This window comes from Carcharhinus amblyrhynchos, chromosome 29 (assembly GCF_965287045.1).
Source record: "Carcharhinus amblyrhynchos chromosome 29, sCarAmb.v2.hapA, whole genome shotgun sequence".
Lineage (NCBI taxonomy): Eukaryota > Metazoa > Chordata > Chondrichthyes > Carcharhiniformes > Carcharhinidae > Carcharhinus > Carcharhinus amblyrhynchos.
This window is the reverse complement of record NC_137352.1, coordinates 2118278-2137151: the sequence shown is the minus strand read 5'-3', so window position 1 is coordinate 2137151 and position 18874 is coordinate 2118278. Positions and strand designations below refer to the sequence as shown.

Here is an 18874-nt window from a genome sequence, read left to right as displayed (position 1 = left end):
GAATACATAATTTCGATTGCTGCTACCATTTGAAAAAAATAGAAACATTCTTGGGAATACATCTGAAGAGTTCTTCTTGTGAAATTTGGCTTATGCTACCAAATGAACTTGTTGGACTTTAACCTGGTGTTGAGTCTTCTTACTGTGTTTAACCCAGTCCAATGCTGGCATCTCCATGTCATTCCTAAAATAGGACAGAAGTCAGTTGTGATCTTTCACTGCATCTCACTTGGAATATGATAATACACTCAAAGTAGAATTAAATATATTTGGAGAAAGTGTAAATTGGATGTATTTAATGTCCATAGTGGGTTTATTTGCCCAAACCATGTATATTTATATCTCTCATACAGTCTTTACAGATTGCAAGCATTTTTGGTTTCACTAAATTGATCACCTTAGTTTGACAGATTTCAAAGCAAATGCCTATGCATAAAATTAATTAGCATAAACACAATGAGATTTTGTCTGTTTGGCTGTCGTTGTATATGGCAATCAATTGCTCTTATATGGAGGTTAACGTAAATCCTTGGAAGTCTACATTTTTTTACTGACCAATAAGAATGCAAGACATAATTTGATTTCATTTAATTTTGTCACAAGTATTGGTTTACAGTAAAAAGTATTGTTTCTCGCATGCTATGCAACAGACCATTCATAGAGCACATAGGGGAGAAGGAAAGGAGAGGGTGCAGAATATGGTGTTCATCATAGCTAGGGTGTAGAGAAAGATCAACTTCACATATGATAAGTCCATTCAAAAGTCTGATAGCAGCAGGGAAAATTGAGTCCTTTGGTTGAAGCCTGCAGTTTGCTGGATTCACTTCCCAAAATACAAGGGAGACTCTGGTCCAGCCCCAAACAACAGCAGATTTTCACCCTTCAGGAAAACAAGATCTTGTTTTCAGCTAAACAACAGAATTTTCAAAACAACAGGGAGAGAGGGAATACACTTATTTTTAGCTTGCTGCCCCTTTTTAAAACTAAAACTGCAGCTCAGAACTGAAAGTGAAAGAAAAACTGTCCAAAAACACATGACTGACCTCACAATGCAGGGTCGTAAAACTAATCCGACTAAACACAAACAACCCCATTTTAAACCACTTGAGTAGCAATAAAAGGACTTGTTGTAGTCAGACCAGCAATAATGACATCACTGAAGCTGAGAGCCACAGTAATATTTTTCTAAAAAAATCTCTTAAAGGTACACTAACGTCACAAGAGAATATGGTCATTTTCTTGAAGCAGGTAGGGACCCCAGATTAATGTAAAGAGGGGTTAAAGATATACCCCTACCAGCTGGCCGACACAGGACCCAAGGACTCATCTGGGCTAGTCGCTTTCCATGGGTTAGCTTTCAAGAAGGCAGATCTGGCATCAGCAATGGTGACTCCTGATATGGGTTTGTCCAAGGCTTCTGGGGCAGAAAACATCTTCTCACTGGCCTCTTGCTCAAAACGGGCATAGAATGCATTGAGCTCATGGAGAGGGTTAATACTGTAAAGTCAGCAAGAAGAATTGCGGAGGGACTTGCCTGACTGTTGTGTTTTTTTAAACTCATTGTAAATTGTTTACTGTTCTACTGTTCTATGTAATTCCTGAATTTGCTTTCATAAGTAATTTCATATATAAATCTGAATTAGTAGCTTAACCAATTGAGATGTTTCTTGCATAATTGATATATCTACAGTGATAGGAAATTACTGGAATTAAGCAAACTGTTGGTAAGTTTGTTTTTGCATAAACCTGCTACATTCTATATTCAATACACCAGAAGCTGTTTATATAAGATGCTGCCTTTCAGTGAAAACTACTTGTTGAATATTGGAAAAAGCTCAAATTCTACTAGAATTTTAGTACATTTGGAATATTTTTTGGACTCCTGACACATGTAAGAATAAGGATATTTGGGGAGTCTTGAATGACAGTCTTCATAGTGAATGGAGAGTGCTAGATACTTATAAGTGGTCTATAATTGTGGAGTGCCAATATGAAAGTAAAAGAACAGAGCACAGGCAATTTTATGGAGACAAGATCCAAACAATTCAAAGAACAGGTTACTAACTTGAAACCTGGAGTAATATTATATACAACTAACGTATTAAACACAAGTCACAGGAATTATGATCACCAGAATTGCATTTTACTGTTACCATTCACTATTACTGGATTTTTTGTAAATATACTTGAAAAAAATCTGCACAAGGGAAGACTACCTGTAGGCTGCTAAAGGGAAATTATCTAATAACCCACAGGCAACCAAAACTATAGAGTTAAATCCAAACTCTTTAAAGTTAGTGCTTTGAACAGCAATTTGAAGACATTCATTATCTGATTTGATGATTCAGCAAACTATACAAACAAATGGCACTGTAGCATGTGGAATCCCTCAACTGGCCGTATAACAATTCCAGTCACATCAGTTTTCTCTACTCATAACCTTTGACCTTCATCAGTCAGAGTGCATTCAAATCAAGCTTTTCTCTTCCTGTTTCCTGTGATAATTCACCCTGGTTGTGTGGTGTACTTTAAAAAGTTGCAAAATCAATACATGCACTGTTTTAAACGCACAGAATCAGCATTTTTGTGATTTATCTACTGGACCACAAGCAGGGCTCGGTAAATGGAGAGCACTAGATACTTATAACTGTCTATAATTGTAGAGTGCCAATATGAAAGTAAAAGAACAGAGCACAGGCAGTTTTATGTTGACAATAAGATCCAAACAATTCAAAGAACAGGTTACTATCTTGAAACCTGGAGTAATATTATATACAACTAACATATTAAACACAAGCCACAAGAATTATGATCACCAAAATTGCATTTTACTGTTACCATTCACTATTACTGGATTTTTTGTAAATATACTTGAAAAAAATCTGCACAAGGGAAGACTATCTGTAGGCTGCTAAAGGTGAAAACCAACACAGATCAATATAGCACTATTTACCTGAAGACATTTTTATCTTGAGAATGCCATTATTTCAGATGTGTGCTTTCTCCTGCTATCTGTGGTACTGAAATATAAGTGACTTGACCTCTACAATCATGATGAATATAAGAACAGCATTATTGGATACAGAGGAGTAATTGAGAGTGGCATTTATCTGTAGTGTTGCAGATGAAGGTGATTAATGGTGTTTTTATCACTTTACATGGCGTTTTTATAAATATATAAAAAGGAAGAGGCTGACTAGGGTGAACATTGGACCCTTAGAGGATGAGGGGGGGGACTTAGTGAAAGGGGATGGGGAAATGGCTGAGGCCTTGAATAACTATTTTGTTTCGGTCTTCACGGAGGAGGACGTGAATAATTTGCCGGGTGTTAGCGATGGAAAGATGGTAGGAGTGGAGGGCCTGAATGACATTATTGTTACTAGAGAGGCAGTGCTCGACAGACTGGAGGGACAGATTGTGGGCAAGTCCCCAGGACCGGAAGGGTTCTGAAAGAAATGGCGGAGGTGATAGTGGATGCCTTGATGATTATTTTCCAAACATCGCTGGATTCCGGGGAAGTGCCGGAAGATTGGAAAACGGCTAATGTTACGCCGTTGTTTAAGAAGGGTGGCAGGCAAAAGGCAGGGAATTATAGGCTGGTTAGTTTAATGTCTGTTGTAGGTAAAGTGTTAGAATCCGTGATCAAGGAGAAAATAGCGAGGCATCTTGAGAATTGTTTGATAGAGCAGACGCAGCACGGTTTCGTTAAGGGGAAGTCGTGTCTGACGAATTTATTGGAGTTCTATGAGGATGTGTCTAGGGCGGTGGATAGAGGAGAGCCGGTGGATGTGGTGTTTCTTGATTTTCAGAAGGCGTTTGATAAGGTGTTGCACAAGAGGTTATTACAGAAGGTTAGGGGGCATGGAGTTGGGGGTAGGGTGTTAGCGTGGATAGGGGATTGGCTGTCAAATAGGAGGCAGAGAGTGGGGGTCAATGGGTGCTATTTGGATCGGCGGTTGGTGATTAGTGGAGTGCCCCAGGGGTCGGTGCTGGGGCCTCAGCTATTTATCATTTATATAGATGATCTGGAGGAGGGAACCGAGCGTATGGTGTCGAAATTTGCTGATGACACCAAGATTGGTGGAACGGCAAATTGTGTGGAGGGTGTAGAAAGTCTGCAGAAGGATCTAGATAGGCTGGGCGAATGGGCCAGGAACTGGCAAATGGAATTTAATGTTGGCAAGTGTGAAGTTGTCCACTTTGGTAGGAATAATGGTAGGAAGGACTATTACTTACATGGCGAAAAACTGCAGCATGCGACGGTGCAGAGGGACCTCGGGGTCCTTGTGCATGAGTCGCAAAAACCCAGCCTGCAGGTGCAGCAGGTGGTCAGGAAGGCGAATGGGATGCTGGCCTTCATAGTGAGGGGGATTGAATATAAAAGTAGGGAGGTCTTGCTGCAACTGTACAGGGCACTGGTGAGGCCGCAGCTGGAGTACTGTGTGCAGTTTTGGTCGCTGCACTTACGCAAGGATATTTTGGCCTTGGAGGGAGTGCAGAGGAGGTTTACTAGGCTGATGCCGGAGTTGAGGGGGTTGAACTATGCGGAGAGGCTGAATAAACTAGACTTGTACTCGTTAGAGTTTAGAAGAATGAGGGGAGATCTCATTGAGACATATATGATGATGAATGGGATGGATAGGATAGAGGTGGAGAGACTCTTCCCACTCAGAAAGAACAGTAGGACTAGAGGGCACAGCCTGAAGATAAAGGGGGGGACGGTTTAGAACGGAGTTGAGGAGGAACTTCTTCACTCAAAGGGTGGTGAATCTTGAATTCTCTGCCTGTTGAAGTGGTGGAGGCTGCCTCGCTAAATATATTTATGATGCGGGTTGATAGGTTTTTGATAGGCAAGGGGATTAAGGGTTATGGGGAGAGGGCGGGAAAGTGGAACTGAACCATGACAGATCAGCCATGATCTTATTGAATGGTGGGGCAGGCTTGAAGGGCTAGGTGGCCTACGCCTGTTCCTATTTCTTATGTTCTTAAAGATTTGAAATACAATTGCTTGTAGGGCTAACTTTGTGTCATGATTAATGCAGGAATACCACCTTCCAATGTTCCACCTGGAAACACTATGGTTATTAAATGAAAAGGGAAAATTTTAAGGACATTCCCTCTTGGATTATTATCCTACACCTAGTAGCAGTCTAAAAATGGCCATGACTAAAGCCTATATCACTCGTACATTGGTGTACATCACACAGGAATCTAAATAAGAAAAAAATAAATTGAGATGTAGATTCTGAAGAACTTGATCATTTGTAATAGTTTTTCTCTGTCCAGATTGTTCTGGTTGGTTAGTTTAAGGAGCCTATTAAACACTGTTGTTCTGCATTAGACATTTTAAGTTTACTGTAGAATCTGGATACTGGGTGTTTTGAATGAAATAATTTTTGGACTAACTGATGTGCCTGGCATGCACACATGGTGTACGGATTGCTGGATTGTGTAATGTACTGCACCTTCAGACTGTTGATATGTCAGGTGGGTGAGGTGGGCGTGTGCATGTGACAGAAGTGATCCAAATTATTCTTGACAGGTATGTAGTGTGATGGTGATGTGCTATTTTGATATATTTTACGTTTAAGTTGGGGTTGCTTTAAGAGTTGATTTGTTTCGGAAATATGCAGCAGATGGCAAGAATGCAAGCTAGTAATTTTACTTTTCAGTCTCAGTTGCTGCCTCGACCTGCTAGAATAAAGCAGTCTTGCTCACTCTCACTCTCTCCAAAGGCTTACTGAAGCCATATCAACATAGACAAAAGCTAGTGCAGCCAAATAAACCTGTTGGACTTTAACCTGGTCGTGTGAGACTTATTACTGTGCTTACCCTAGTCCAACACTGGCGTCTCCACATCAGACCTGAGTGAAAACAAGTATGCTTGTGTTTTGCTAACTAATTTTAGAGGGGTTTAAGTCTGTAAGATATATTGCTTGAATTGGAACTCAGTGATAAGTTAGCAGTTAAGAATTGTGTCTGGTCATGGTTAAGTATTGTTAAAAGTTTAAGCTAATTAATTTGTTACAATTAAACTGTGGTGTTGAAGGGTTTGTTTTGATAAAAATCTGTTAGTAAAATTGCACCTGACATGAAGCATCTTATCCTCGCACTGATGTCAAAAGTAGATAATTGTTGGTGTCTGGTCTAATATATCTTTTAATAGTTGGCTGATAACTTTTTTTCTACAGTTGAGTGGAAATCGTTGAGAAGCTCCTGAATTTGTCCTTCCCCTCTCCTGCTGCTGCTGTTAACATACAGCAGCTGGACGAAGAATATGTGCATATGTTGTGTAGAATAACTAGCAACAACTGTTGGTTTGGTCAGTTGCCCTGCACTGGCATAATCAGCAGTCAGATTGCAGGGGACTCAGGAGAGTATCACCCCTTCCTTGGTTGAGATATTGGAGTTGCAATACTGTATTTTGGCTAACTGGGTTTGAAAAGATAAATTGCATTATTATTAGTTTAATACAAATTGGCTACCTGTGGTCTGCAATACTACACCATCACAAATCCATCATGAAGTTAGCACGATTGCTAGAAAGAGAGCACAAAAATCCAGACCTGCCACTGGTAGAAGAGATCACTTACCCATTCAGCAAATGCCAGCTCTCAAGGCAGCCAATATGGACCAACCTATCCAAACCAGGCATTTCTGCTGTGGACCCATGAGAGGACCTGTGATAAACATTGACAACGAGGACAAGAATCAGCTCCTCGTTGTTGATTCCACATAGGAAATCCCAGGCATTAACCTCCTGCTCAGTGAATGAATCAAACTGAACAGGCTTCACACTGGTGTCAGATTCTGATGCAAAAACCTCTTCCTTTGGGGATAGTGTGATTCATCCCTGTGCAACTGTGGTGAAGTGCAAAGCATGGTGCATATAATCAACAAGTGCCCTAACCTGTGCTTCAGTGGTGGTCTCACTACTCTACACCAGCTTGATGAAGTGGTTGCCAGCTGGCTGAAAAAATTCAAATTTGACATCAAGCTGTTCATCAGTGTGTACAGTAGTCGTAGTATTAGTTTAATCTTTGACTATTATGCACTGTCTTATCTAAAATATGATTACAGTCTTCCCATTAAAATAGATATTAAATTTGTAACATCACTTAGTATGGTACTCCTGAAGCAAGTGTACTACTTGGAGCTGTGACATGGCAAGCGTGCCCCAGGAGGATAGAGGGAATGCTTCAAGGACCAGGCTCCCCTAAAAAGTGTAACATCCCCACAGACACCTGGGTATCTCTGGCCTAAGGCTGCCTGAAGTGGAGAAAAGAATATCTGGGAAAGAGCTGAACACAAGCTAAGCGTCGATGATGAAATGAGCGTGTCGCAACCCAGGCACCCTATCCACCCGGTCCTCCATTCACCATCTGCCCCACCTGTGACAGAGATTGCACGACTCCTCCACCTGATAACTCACATTTAGTGTGGAAACAAATCATCCATGATCTCGAGGGGCTGCCTCAGAAGAAGTATGGTACTATAAAAATTTAGAAAACCATGAAATGCCATTAAATTATTGCTTCGCACGCATTTTCTGTGCTGTGGAAGCTATTCCACGTGGATAATTAAGCAAAATTAGGAAACCTATCTGTTCAGGAGTTTAGGCATTTAATCCTTTGCTTACTTTCTAAAAAGGCGAGTCTGCCTCACCACAGCTTTGAATTCTGTTTATTACCAGATATTTTTCCAGCTCATTTTTGTTTAGATAGTGGTTAATGATGTAAGTTGCATATGATCCCAATAAGGTTGGTGAAGCTGAATTGATAACTGTATTGATATAGCCAAAAGAACACTTGCTATATTTGTGAAGAGCTGAACAGTTGTTATTTTGGATGGATTAAATCTCATGTCCTCTGGAAGTGGGATATTTCACAACTCTTCTATACACCAGTTAGTTTTATTTTAACGAGTGGACAGAAACCCTGTTTTCATATTTTACATGTTTGTATTTAAAAGTTAGCGCATTGTTCTATTAAAGAAGCATATTGCAAGGTGACCTCTCACCATATTAGTGCAAAGGGGGAATTTGAAGAAATACAGAATATTGTATTTGATGTTTTTCTGAGATCGGTGATCCAGGCAGCATATTTAGTTTTTAAAGTTTCTCTGATGGAACCATGCTCATAAGTCAAAGATGCAGAAGTTGTGGAGCTTCCTTTGGACAATCATTGGATAAAATGCAAACGCATAAACCAACAAGAAATTCTATCCTCACTCAGTGGGTGCTGTTGAGGAACGGGTTTGCATATTCTATTTAAGTTAAGTAAGGGTACTGAATATTTCTCCTAATAACAATGCCATTATGTTATTTATGATCATTTATTGCTGAGATAGAAGGCTTTACATTTAAAAATTAAGATCAGTTTATGTGAATAGGCCATAAGACACAGGAGCAGAATTAGGCCACTCGTCCCATCAAGTCTGCTTCACCATTCAATTATGGCTGATATTTTTCTTATCCTCATTCTCCTGCCTTTTCCCCATAGCCCCTGATCCCCTTATTACTCAAGGACTTATCTATCTCTGTTCTAAAGGCATGCAATGACGTGGTCTCCAAAGCCTTCTGCGGCACAGAGTTCCACAGATTCACCACTCTGTGGCTGAAGAAATCCCTGCTCATCTCTGTTTTAAAGGACCATTCCTTTTAGCTTGAGGTTGTGCCCTCCGGTTCTAGCTTTTCCTATGAGTGGAAACATCCTCTCCGCGACCAGTCTATCCAGGCCTCGCAGTATTCTGTAAGTTTCAATAAGATTCCGCACGCGCATGCACACACCCATCCTTCTAAACTCCAACGAATACAGATCCAGAGCTCAACCGTTCCTCATATGACAAGCTCTTCATTCCAGGGATCATTCTTGTCAACCTCCGCTGGACCCTTTCCGAGGCCAGCACATCGTCCCTTAGATATGGGGCCCCAAACTGCTCACAATACTCCAAATGGGGTCTGAGCAGAGCCATGTACGGCCTCAATAGATGCATCCCTGCACTTGTATTCTAGCCCTCAACATGAATGCTAACATTGCGTTTGCCACCTTAACTGCCGACTGAACCTGCATGTTAACTTTAAGAGAATCTTGAACAATGACTCCCAAGTCCCTTTGTGCTTCTGATTTCCTAAGCATTTTCCCGTTTAGAAAATAGTCTGTGTCTCCGTTCCTCCTTCCACAATAATAACCTCACACTTTTCCATATATTGTTCCATCTAGCACTTCTTTGTTCACTCTTCTAACCTGTCCAAGTCCTTCTGCAGCTCCCCCACTTCCTCAATACTACCTGTCCCTCTACATATCCCTGTATCATCTGCAAACTTAGCAACAGTGACTTCAGTTACTTCCTCCAAATCGTTAACATATATTGTGAAAAGTTGTGGTCCTAGCACTGACCCTGAGGCACATCACTAGTCACCGGCTGCCACCCTGAAAGTGACCCCTTTATCCCCATTTTGTGCCTTCTACCATGGACTCTGTCCATGCCAGGATCTTACCCATAACACCATGGAATAGGAATTGCTAGATGAAGGGGAACCAAGGTTCATCTGATTTTCCTTCTATTACCATGGTGTCATTAGTTTGAGGATAAGGGATAAACAAACCTTTTAGAGCTGAGGTGAGAAGAAATTTCTTTACCCAGGATGGTGAATGAATGGAATTCATATATAGTTGAGGCCAAAACATTGTCTGATTTCAAGAAGAAGTTATATACATCTCTTGGGGCTAAAGGGATCAACGGATATGGGAGGAAAAGGGATCAGGATATTGAATTTGATGATCAAGATGAATGGCAGAGCAGGCCAGAAGGACCAAATGGCCAACTCCTTCTAGTTTCTATGTTAACCAACTTAGTCTCTCATATGACAGACCTGCCATCCCAAGAATCAGCCTTGTTACAAGTCAGGTTGGATACACCAGGTTTTCTATGAAGCTCGTCTGACCTGCAACGTTTTTATATCGAATCTGGCCAAGATGAGCATGAGAAATTTTACTCCAAGTGTGATCCAACTGACCCATGAGGAGCTATTATCAAAAACAAAGTTTAATTAAGAATATTGTTGACATGTATAGCAAGACGATTAGTAAGAATTTTAACAATTACAAACAGGAAACACAGTAACCATGATAATGTATAACTCTTAAGGAATATCTCATGTGTTCCAACCAAACCCAACATCCAATACACAAACCTCTCCAAATCAGCACAATACAGCTCAGGTTAATGCTCACTTGTTACAGGAATCCAGTCTCCTGGTTGAATGCTGAAAATCCCTTGTGAAGAAATTCAGAAGAGGTTGTAATTAAATCTGGTTCCCAAAATACAGCTTATTTAAGACAGAACCAAGTAAAGAAAGAACAGGGAGTGAAAGAGACTGCTACTTAGCTTGCTGTTAAAACTGCTTCCAACACTCACTCTCAGACGAAACTGAAAGCCCGAAAGGAAAAACATAAGAACATAAGAAATAGGAGCAGGAGTAGGCCATCTAGCCCCTCGAGCCTGCCCCGCCATTCAATAAGATCACGGCTGACCTGTCGTGGCTCAGTTCCACATTCCCGCCCTCTCCCCATAACCTTTAATCCCCTTGCCTATCAAAAACCTATCAACCCGTGTCTTAAAAATATTGAGTGAGGCAGCCTCCGCCGCTTCAACGAGCAGAGAATTCCAGAGATTCACCACCCTTTGAGTGAAGAAGTTCCTCCTCAACTCTGTTCTAAACCCGCCCCCCATCCTGAGGCTGTGCCCTCTAGTCCTACTGTCCTTTCTGAGCGGGAAGAGCCTCTCCACCTCTATCCTATCCATCCCATTCAACATCTTATACATCTCAATGAGATCTCCCCTCATTCTTCTAAACTCTAACGAGTACAAGCCTAGTTTGTTCAGCCTCTCCTCATAGTTCAACCCCCTCAACTCCAGAATCAGCCTAGTAAACCTCCTCTGCACTCCCTCCAAGGCCAAAATATCCTTGCGTGAGTGCGGCGACCAAAACTGCACACAGTACTCCAGCTGCGGCCTCACCAATGCCCTATACAGCTGCAGCAAGACCTCCCCACTTTTATATTGAATCCCCCTCGCTATGAAGGCCAGCATCCCATTTACCTTCCTGACCACCTGCTGCACCTGCAAGCTGGGTTTTTGCGACTCAAGCACAAGGACCCCGAGGTCCCTCTGCACCGTCGCATGCTGCAGTTTTTCGCCACATAAGTGATAGTCCTTCCTACCATTATTCCTACCAAAGTGGACAACCTCACATTTGTCAACATTAAATTCCATTTGCCAGTTCCTGGCCCATTCGCCCAGCCTATCTAGATCCTTCTGCAGACTCTCCACACCCTCCGCGCAATTTGCCGTTCCACCAATCTTGGTGTCATCAGCAAAGTTCGACACCATACACTCGGTTCCCTCCTCCAGATCACCTATATAAATGGTGAATAGCTGAGGCCCCAGCACTGACCCCTGGGGCATTCCACTAGTCACCAACCGCCGATCCGAATAGCACCCATTGACCCCCACTCTCTGCCTCCTATTTGACAGCCAATCCTCTATCCATGCTAACACCCTACCCCCAATTCCTATTACCTGACTGCCACAAACAAAACTAAAAGCCCTTTCTGCTGACTGCCGCAGCTTAGCTGCACCCCTGTCCCCCATGATGTCACTGAAGCTCTAAGCTGCTTAATTTTTCAAAAAACCTTTCTTAAAAGTACACTCACATGACAGCCTGGTAAACCTTTGCTGTACTCCCTTATAGCAAGGACATCCTCCCTCAGATAAGGATAATTGTTGCAATATTCTTTTTGTACTGTGGGGACCAGAAATCTACACCATAGCACCAATGATTTATAAAATGGCAAGCTTATCTCGTTATTTTGCCCCAATCGTGGCATTTTTAGACACCTCAACATTGATTTGCATTACTCACAGCCGCTAAGCATTGCTGTGATATCTTCAGTTAATTATCAAGCATCCCCAAACCCTTTTTGTTAGCTTTTGTGTATCTTTTTCTATTTATTTGACTGGGCTTTCCTGATTTTTGTTTTTTTGTATACATCTGAAACCTAGTTATGCAGATGACATGAAGCTATACTGCCTGTGGCTTCTAACTCCAGATAATTTATGAAGGTACTGAACCAATGGGGTCTCAAAACAGACCCCATTGGGACCCCACTGGTAACAGGCTGATGATTATCCATGTCCCACCATCCTCTGGGCCCTATAAGTCAACAAATTGCTTGCCCATATTAAACATATTAAAATATTGTAACTGATTCATATTTTCAGCACAAAACCTTTTCTGAAGAATTGTACCAAAGGCCTTACCCAAATTCGAGAACATCACATCTACTGCCTTACCCCTATTAAGCATCTTAATCATGCCCTTAAAGACAACCAGAAATTTAGATTGGCAAGGCCTCTACTCATTAACCCCTATTGATTTTCTTTTAAGATTTTGTTTCTCCCCATGTAATAAATTTTGTCTTTAGTATGGGTTTCTATAAATTTATCCACAATGGGTTGAAACTTGCTGGTCTTTGCTTTCCTGGGGCCACTTGCAACTTTTTAAAAAAAGATAGTGAATCTTATCAAAACTAATTTTGGTAGGGGTGAGTAGAACTTTTGCTGAGATAACAAGAATATAAGAACATAAGAACATAAGAAATAGGAGCAGGAGTAGGCCATCTAGCCCTTTGAGCCTGCCCCGCCATTCAATAAGATCATGGCTGATCTGAAGTGGATCAGTTCCACTTTCCCGCTTTCTCCCCATAACCCTTAGTTCCCTTGCCTGTCAAAAACTTATCTACCCGTGACTTAAATATATTCAGCGAGGTAGCTTCCACCACTTCAACGGGCAGAGAATTCGAGATTTATCACCCTTTGAGTGAAGAAGTACCTCCTCAACTCCGTTCTAAACTGCACCCCCCTTATCTTGAGGCTGTGCCGTCTAGTCCTGTTGTCCTTTCTGAGCAGGAAGAATCTCTCTACCTCTACCCTATCCATCCCTTTCATTATCTTATACGTTTCCATAAGATCCCCCCCTCATCCTTCTAAACTCCAACGAGTACAGACCCAGTCTATTTAGTCTCTCTTCATAGTCCAACCCCCTCATCTCTGGTATCAGCCTAGTGAACCTCCTCCGCACTCCCTCCAAGGCCAAAATATCCTTGCGCATGTGCGGTGACCAAAACTGCACACAGTACTCCAGCTGCGGCCTCACCAGTGCCCTGTACAGTTGCAGCAAGACCTCCCTGCTTTTACTTTCCAGATGCCTCACTATTTCTTCTTTGATGATGGATTCAAGCATTTTTCCAACTGCAGACGTTGTCTTTGTCTGCAGCCTTTTTTAAACAGCAGCGTAACATTAGCTGTTTTCCGATCTTCCAGCACTTCCCCGGAATCCAGCGAAGTTTGGTAAATAATCACTAAGGCATCCACTATCACCTCTGCCATTTCCTTCAGAACCCTGGGATGCATTCCATCCGGCCCTGGGGACTTGTCCACCATCAGTCCCGTTAGTCTATCAAGCACTACCTCTCTAGTGACAGTAATCGCATTCAGGCCCTCAACTCCTACCATCCTTCTATCTTTAATATCCGGCAAACTATTCATGTCCTCCTCCACGAAGACTGAGGCAAAAAACTTATTTAAGGCCTCAGCCATTTCCTCATCTCCCACCACTAAATCCCCCCTCTCATCCTCTAAGGGTCCAACATTCACTCTAGCCAGCCTCCTCCTCTTTATATATTTGTAAAAACTCTTACTGTCCTTTTTTATATTTAGTGCTAGTTTAGCTTCATATTCTATCCTTCCTTTCTTTATCAACTTCTTAGTCATTTAAGCACGAGTAAGTGATGGGGAGATGCACAGTCTGTGTTGACAAGTAATGCAACAAATCATAGGAGGATATTTGTAAACTTACAGAAGGGTCAAATAATTGACAAATTAAGTATAACAACTAAATGTGATGTAGTCTATTTGGTAGGAAGGTTACTTATTACTCATTAAAAATGCAAGTCCAGGGGTTCAAGTAACAAAGGGATTGTAGAGTACATATGCACCAATTACATCACAGGTTGGCAAGGCCATAAAATAAAGTTAATCAAGCACTTAGCTTTATTTCTGAAGGACTAGAACTCAAAAGTAGGTATTACCACCACGGTAGGCAGGGTCAAATGACTCCCCTCTTTTCTCACCTCTTGTTTGATTATAGCAGCGTTTTTTAACTTGAAAGGATATACTTGCCAATTCTGTGTTTAACTGTGTATGTGCTCAAGAGGCTTTCTTGAGTTTAATAAAGGAGTTAATTTTATTGTACTTGCACCATCACGCTTTGCCGGTGTCTTCGCTTTGCCGGTGTCTTCGCTTTGCCGGTGTCTTCGCTTTGCCGGTGTCTTCGCTTTGCCGGTGTCTTCGCTTTGCCGGTGTCTTCGCTTTGCCGGTGTCTTCGCTTTGCCGGTGTCTTCGCTTTGCCGGTGTCTTCGCTTTGCCGGTGTCTTCGCTTTGCCGGTGTCATTATGAATACCCATCAGTCAACACATCTTTGTCCTGATCCTGTTTGAAGTTGCAACCAGTTTATTTGGTTGTTCCTCTGGACACAGTGGTGTTGAACAGAATTTATGTTCTAAAAGATTTCTGTTCGCAATAAGTATGCCTCTGAATGGTCTCTATTAGCAAATCGGGCTCAAAGCTTACTAGAAAGGACGAAGAGATCAAGGCCCAACAGCTTCAGCTGGTTGCCCTCAGTTTATCAGAATCGAGTCTCTGCAAAAAAAAATGTAATTTTGAACGTAAAAAAAAATTGACAGGCTGGGATTCTCTCCTTTTGAAAATAGAAGGCCGAGGGGTGACCTAACAGAGGTATTTAAAATTATGAACGGCTCTGATAGCATGGATACACAGAGAATGTTTCCATTTTTGGGGAAGGACATAACTAGAGGCCATCGATACAAGGTGGTTCAACAGAGAATTCAGAAAAAAAGCTTTTTTTAAACTGTAAAATGATGAGAAAATGGAACTCGCTACCAATAGAGTGGTTCACGTGAATAGTATAGGTACATTTTAAGGGAAAGCTAGACAAGCTTAACCTGCTTGTAAATTTTTGAAGTCTGTTGGGTGAAAGCACTATCTGACTAATCCGTATATATCAGAAGACCCAATGTTTGATATCAAGTCCATGCTGAGTTAATTGACCTCGCCTTGGATGGCACTGGGGACATGGCAACTGACCTCAACATCTATGGGTTAGGGACTGTTGGAAAGTGTTTTGAGTAAAGAAATAGGCTCATTAAGGTCTCTTCCTCATTTCCCTCACCTTGATCAAATAGCTGGCTGGCTTTTGTTGACAGGGCTGTACCATGACTAGTGACAGCTTGGGCAATATTTCAGAATTTTGCCAGCACTCTGTGAATTTTGTGCCTTCAGAAGACGAAGGAGGGAGAGAAATAATTAGTAAAACAGCTCTTTGATTATTAAGTTCACTGTACTCTATTCCCTGCCTTGAGCTGAAGTGCTAACATATAATAATGACGTATTTAAAGTTTCCTAAACTCTGTTAGTACTAGCTCTATGTGCAGCTGGTATTGACTGAATTGTCTGTCACTGTCTTTAACATTAGTTGATCTTCAAGGCTATCAAAGATTAGGTTAGTTTTGCATTGTTTCTTTTGTCCACAAAAATCAAAATGACTGCAGTGCAAGCTCTACTTTAAAAAGGGCAAGTGAATGGCACTCTGTACAGAGGCTTGTCACTCAGCCAATAATCTAAAACCTCCCGAGTGTTCTATTTGTGTTGTGATAATATGCAGAAAGCAATGGAAGTCATTCTGCGTGAAATGTGACTGGACTGTGGATTGTGTGGCTTCAGTCCATTGATTGAATGCGCACTGCGTGTTCTTTCAGGGCTCAATTTCTAACAAAACTGTGTCTGTGTCCAGCTGAAATCTATCTGCATAATATGAGATGAAAATACATTGTATTTATTCCATAAGTTTGAAATGTTTATTTCTCAGTTTAACAATACAACTTCCCGAATGTCATAAGTCTCAGTGGTTCAAAGAGCATTTTGCTACTTTCCTAATACTGAAATTCCTTGATGGATAAATAATTAGTATCTGATGTGCAGCCAAATTAATCGGACAGTGGCCATAGGAAAGCAACCTCAAGATTTAATGCTATTAATTGTAAGGAGATATATGCTTGAGATGTTGTACAAATAACTGATTAAGGTATGTTCTCAAAGAGTGGAGTCAAAGATGGAAGTTTTTAAAAAAGGAAGCAGAAGGTTAATATGTACTTTGCCAAAAACAAAAGCACAATATTTTAGTATGGAAATCTGAAGTAAAAACAGAAAATTCTGGAAACACTCAGTAGATTAGGCTGCAGGTATAGAAAGATGTGGAGTTGCTGGTGTTGAACTGGGGTAGGCACAGTACGTAGTCAGGTTTATTTGGTAGCATGGAAGAGAAACAGAAGTAACTTCTGAGCGTTTGAAACGTTGGAGGTGGTGAGGGTAATTTTAACTCCAGAGGATACAGAATTAGATTGCATGCCTCAGATTTTAGCAGTTTTTGAAATTAATAGTTTTAAACCAGGTTTCCAAGGTTCGGGATACCAACAAGTAAAGGGAAATGAGAACTGCTAACAGTAGTTGGTAAGTGCCTTTCCAGTGCTGCTTGTGGACACAAGAAGCAGGAGTGTCCCCCTCCACCTCAACCGAACAAACATTGCATGTTGCTCCACCCATTCCTGTGATTGAACAGCACCCCCACCACATGACCTCATGAATTACTTCCATGGTTTTCCCCATCCTCCCCTCCCTGCTGGTCTCTCCCCTGTTCTTTAATTCGTGATAGCGGCCATGTACTGCAGGCTTTCCTGCCTGGCAGCCAGCCAACCTGAATCTGGCCTGCTGCCCTGGCAGGAAATGGAGGGAAAAAATTCAAATTAGGTTCTGCCATTAAATTCTGCAGTTCCTCCACCTTTCACCTCTTTCCTGCCTCCTCATAAATATTGAAGCTATTAACTCTGTTTCTCTCACTATACATCATGCCAGACGTTGTTTTCCCAGCATTTTGTTTTTATTTATACTCTTTTTGTATGTCATTTCTTACACTTTGCCACATATTAAAGCTGCCCTTTGACAACCCATAAGTGTTTACTTATTCAGTTTAATTTTGGGATTTTGCATGATACTAATTATTTAAATAAAACTTTCTTCACTTCTGTGAAGGATATTGCAAATAAGTTTGTGTTAAATCGATCAATGCTCCTACTCTTTTTCAAAGATAGAACATAGAAAAATTACAGCACCAACAGGCCCTTTGGCCCACAAGTTGTGCTGAATATATCTCAACCTACTAGGCTTACCTATAACCCTCTATCTTACTAAGTCCAATGTACTCATCCAGAAGTCTCTTAAAAGACCCTATTGAACCTGCCTCTGCCTCCACCTCCACCACAACCGCTGGTAGCCGATTCCACGCACCCACCACCTTTTTGAGTGAAAAACTTACCCTTGACATCTCCTCTGTACCTACTCTCCAGCACCCTAAACCTGTGTCCTTTTGTGGCAGCCATTTCAGCCCTGGGAAAAAAGCCTCTGAGGATCCACTTGATCAATACCTCTCAACATCTTATACACCTCTATTAGGTCACCTCTCTATTAGGTCTCTCTAAGGAGAAAAGACCGAGCTCTCTCAACCTATCCTCATAAGGCATGCCATCCAACCCAAGCAACATCCTTGTAAATCTCCTCTGCACCCGTTCAATGGCTTCCACATCCTTCCTGTAATGAGGTGACTAGAACTGAGCACAGTACTCCAAGTGGGGTCTGACCAGGGTCTTGCAGCATTATCTCCCGACTCTTAAACTCAATTCCACGACTGATGAAGGTCAGTACACCATACGCCGCCTTAACCACATCCTTTACCTGCGAAGCTGATTTGAGAGTCCTATGAACCCAGACCCCAAGATCCTTCTGATCTTCCACACCGTCAAGCGTCTTACCCTTAATATTATTTTCCTTCATCCTATTTGACCTGCCAAAATGAACCACCACACACTTATCCAGGTTGAAGTCCATCTGCCACTTCTCCGCCCAGTCTTGCATCCATTCTGTGTCTCGTTGCAATCCCTCCAAACTATCCACAATACCTCCAACCTTTGCATCATCAGCAAACTTACCAACCCATCCCTCCACTTCCTCATCCAGGTCATTTCTAAAAATCACCAACAGCAAGGGTCCCAGAACAGATCACTGAGGCACTCCACTGGTGACTGACCTCCATGCAGAAAAAGACCCATCTACAACCACTCTACCTCTGCGGGCAAGCCAGTTCTGGATCCAAAAAGCAATGTCCCCTTGGATCCCATGCCCCCTCACTTTCTCAATAAGCTTTGCATGGGGATACCTTACCGAACACCTTTCTGAAGTCCGTATAAACCACAACTACCGCTCTTCCTTCATCAATGTGTTTAATCACATGTTCAAAAAACTCAACCAGGCTCGTAAGGCACAATCTGCCTTTGACAAAGCTGTGCTGATTATTTTTAATCATACTATACTTCTCCAGATGTTCATAAATCCTGTCTCAGGATCTTCTCCATCAACTTACCAACCACTGAGGTTAGACTCACCGGTCGATAATTTCCTGGGCTAACTCTATTCCCTTTCTTGAATAGAGGAACCACATCTGCAATCCTCTGGAACCTCTCCCATCTCCATCGATGACGCAAAGATCATTGCCAGAGGCTCTACAATCTCTTCCCTCGCCTCCCACAGTAGCCTGGGGTACATCCCATCCGGTCCCGGTGACTTATCCAACTTGATGCTTGATAATAAGGATTTTCAGACTCACTTTGTGCTAAGTTGGTTA

General features: G+C 41.8%; 1 protein-coding gene across 2 annotated transcripts in view; it reads left to right on the top strand.

The window, feature by feature from the left end:
* The window catches only part of cbl (Cbl proto-oncogene), a 226718-nt gene that overhangs the window by 81679 nt on the left and 126165 nt on the right, over positions 1 to 18874 (top strand). The gene's annotated exons all lie outside the window — the stretch shown is intronic.